The sequence below is a fragment of the Lemur catta genome, chromosome 21 (assembly GCF_020740605.2).
Source record: "Lemur catta isolate mLemCat1 chromosome 21, mLemCat1.pri, whole genome shotgun sequence".
NCBI lineage: Eukaryota > Metazoa > Chordata > Mammalia > Primates > Lemuridae > Lemur > Lemur catta.
In genome coordinates this window covers 104,525-108,551 of record NC_059148.1, presented here as the reverse complement: position 1 = coordinate 108,551, position 4,027 = coordinate 104,525, and the positions used below count along the sequence as shown (strand labels likewise).

General features: G+C 32.6%; 1 pseudogene; it reads left to right on the top strand.

Annotated features, from left to right (window-relative positions):
* The first annotated feature begins 1,531 nt into the window (after positions 1-1,531).
* Positions 1,532-2,299, top strand: LOC123625962 (annotated as a pseudogene).
* Positions 2,300-4,027: the final 1,728 nt, after the last annotated feature.

Sequence of the window (4,027 nt, the reverse complement as noted above, 5' to 3'; positions counted from 1 at the left end):
GGGAATCTAGAAGGTCGTGCACATACACAGAGCTGTATATGTCCAGGGTTAGGGGCTGGCCCAGGAAATATCTAAAAAAAAGCCCTAACCTAATACTTGTGATTTACCTTTAAGTTCTGCGTGAGCAGGAACTAAAGGTTAAAGAAAAGTTTTAAACTGCCTGTTGGAGCGTGGAAAGCATACCCCAACGCACACACAGACACACACACCTTCAGCAGAGGCTGGGAGATATACACATTCATGACACTTTAGAAAATCTCTGTCTAATCGTTAGAGTAGCACTTAGCTAACTGAGCAGAGACTCCAGTGGCCACGCTCAACAAAGATTACAGGCTTTAGAGAATTAGTTCAGGAAAGCCACTAAACAAACAAACAGCAACAACAACAGCAAAGAACAAGAACAAATGTTGCGGACTGGATTTCCAGAGTTGACACATTGTATTATTTAAGATGTCCAGTTTTTACACACAAAGCAGCAGAAAAGTATGGCCTATTCACAAGAAAAATAAATGAAAACAATAGAAATTGTCCCTGAGGAAGTCCAAATGTTTGTATTACTAGACAACTAGCACAGCTTAGCACAGTTAGACAACTCAGAGGGGCATAACTTAGTTGTTATAAATATCTTCAAAAAACTAAAAGAAACTATATATAAAAAATTAAAAGACAGTATGAGAACAATGCCTCACCAAATAATATGAATAGAGACATAAAAATTATTTTAATGAAGAACAAATTGAATTTTTAGAGTGGAAAGATACAATAACAGAAATTAAAAATTCACTAAAGAGTCTCAACAGTAGCTTTGAGTAGGCAGAACAAACCAGCAAATCTAAAAACAGATCAAATTAAATTATCCCATCAGAGGAATGGAAAAAAAAGAAGAAAAATAAACATAGGCTCAGAAACCAGTGAGACACCATCAAGTGTACCAACATACGCATAATGTAAGGTTCAGAAGGAAAGGAGAGAGAATGAAAGGGGGAGAAAGAATAATTGAAGAAATTATGGGCAAAAATTTCCCAAATTTTGTGAAAAGAATTTATCTGCACATCCAAGAAGCTCAACAAATTACAAGCAGCATAAACTAAAAGAGATTCACACATTGATTATCTCATATTCAAGCTGTCAAGGGCCAAAGGCAGAGAGAAACTTAAAATCAGCAAGAAAAATGTAGCTCATCATTACCAGGGATCCTTGAAAAAGACAATGTTGACTTCTCATGGGAATCAATGGAGTTGAGAAGGCAATGGGATAACATATTCAAAGTGCTTGAAATAATAGCCAAGAATTTTATATCCAGCAAAAATAACCTTCAAAAATTAAGGAGAAAGGTGGTTCCACACACAAACATGGGTCATATTATCACAGAAGTGGATAGCTGGGCAGTAGTAGTGTTTTTTCTTTGGCAGAGTAAAGTACTCTGTGTAGATCTTGACTCTTCAGTGTCTTCCCTCTGGAATTATACAAAGTTCAAAAAAGATGTCCTTCATCCTTTGAAAAGAGCTTATTGTAAAAACAAAAAAAATAGATGTCTTAAGGATATGACTCCAAGACCACTGTATTTTCTCCAGAAGGTCACTTGCACCAAGTTGAATGTACCATGGAAGCATCAAACATGCAGGCACCTGTTCAGGAATTTTCTCAAGCAATGATGTTTTGCTTGCAGCAGAAAGACACAACATCCACAAGCCTCTTGATGAAATCATTTTCTCCAAAAATATTTATGGGCTCAGTGCGGACATGGCTTGCAGTGTGGCAGGAAATGCTAATGTTCTGACTAATAAACCAAGGCTCATTGCTCAAAAAAGTATTTATAATGGTTTCAGAAGCCAATTCCTATGAGCAGTTGGTTACAGCACTGTGTAATATCAAACAAGCTTATACACAGTCCGGAGGAAAACGTCCCTTTGGTATTGCATTACTGTACATTGGCTAGAATAAGGACCATGGCTTTCATCTGTATCAGAGCGGCTCTAATGGAAATTATGGGTAATGGAAAACCTTATGCATTGGAAATAATAGTGCTGCATCTGTGTCAGTGTTAAAACAAGAATGAAAGGAAGAAGAAATGACTTTGAAGTCAGAACTTGGTTTAGCTATCAAAGTGTTAAATAAGGACATGAATGTTAGCAAACTGCTGAAAAAGTGGAAATTGCCATATTAACAAGAAAGAATGAAAAAACATAATCAGAGTTCTCAAAACAAAGTGGAATAGTTGATCAAAAACCATGAGAAATAAGAAACTAAAGCTAAGCATGAGAAGAAAGAAAGAGAACATAAATAAAAAGATAAATAAAAGACAAAATATTGGGATTTTAGAACTCATTCAGGGTGCAATTTCTGTGTAAAAGATTTCCTAATCTTCCAACCTGAGAAAGCTTTGAATTTTTTTTTAACTTGTGCAAAACATCACATTCTGAATTGTATGCTGGTCATTTCTGAATACTTTATTGTAATGATGATTATTTTCATGGACATTTTAATCTTATTTTTGTTGGAATAAAACTTGGAAAGAAGGGTAAATTTTTAAAAATGAAGGTGAAATTGAGACAGTCACAGATAAACAAAAACTGACTTTGTCACTGCTATTGAAATTATATTGGTGTTAATTCAAATCTAGTTGTCTTAAATTATGATGCTAAATGTAATCTGAGAAAAAACACTAAGAAAACATCTCAGGAAATATAGTAAATAAGACAAAAGAATTAAAATGATATAGTAGAAAATGTCTATTTAACACAAAATAACAGTGACAGAGGTATTAAAGAAACAAATAAGTCATAAGACATACAGAAAACAATGGCAAAAGACAGGTGTAAATTCTTCCATATTAAATAGTAACTACATCAACTGTAAATGTACAAAAAACCCCAATGAAAAGGCAAAATTTTGTAGAGTAGATTAAAAATAATGAACCAACTACATGCTTTCTATAAAAGACATTGATAGGTTGAAAATACAAGGATGGAAAAAATATATACCATGCAGAAAGTACCCAAAAGAGAGCTAGAGTGGCTATATTAATATCAGACATAATAAACTTTAAGAAAAAATAACTATAGAAAAAAGACATTTTATAGTGATAAAAATAAAAATTTATGAAGACAAATTAACATTTATTAACATACATACCTAACATCTGAACTACAAAATCCATAAATCAAAAATTGACAGACTCAAAAGAAGAAATAGACAATTCAACAATAACAGCTGAATACATCAATATCCACATTCAGTAGTGGCTAGAACAACTATTTAGAAGATAATCAAGGAAATTGAGTTCTTAGACAACACTATAAACCAAGATATAATACACATCTGTAAATCACTGAACCCCAAAACATCAGAATATATATCATATCCAATGTACACAAATCATTTTCTACAATAGATCATATATTAGGCCATAAAACAAGCCTCAGTAAAATTAAAAGGGATAGAAATATACAAATTGAGTTCTACAACCACATTGGGATGAAATTAGGAGTTGATAACAGAAGGATTTTGTGCAATTCACAAATACATGAAAATTAAAGAATACTCTCCTAATTAATGGGTCAAAGGAAAAATTACAAGGGAAATTATATAATATTTTGAGAAGGATGAAAGTGAGATTACAACATAATACATACAAGATGCAGGAAAAGCAATGCTCATAGAGAAGTTTATAGCTGGAAATGCCTATATTAAAAAAGAAGAAAGATCTCTAATCAATGTTATCCTTCCACCTTGTAAACTAGAAAAAAACAGATAAAATAAACCTAAAGGAAGCAGAGGAAAGAAGTAATAGATTAGATCAGAAATTAATGAAATAGATTACAAAAAATCAATAGAGAGAAAAGCTATGAAGCTAAAAGTTGGTTCTTTAAAATGATCCACAAAAGTGACAAGTCTTTACCTATAATGACCAAATGAAAAAAAAAAGGACTCAAAATACTAAAATCAGGAATGAAAGAGTAGACATTACTACGAATCTTTGTATATGAGAATGCTATGAACTATTCTATGCCAACAAATTAAACTA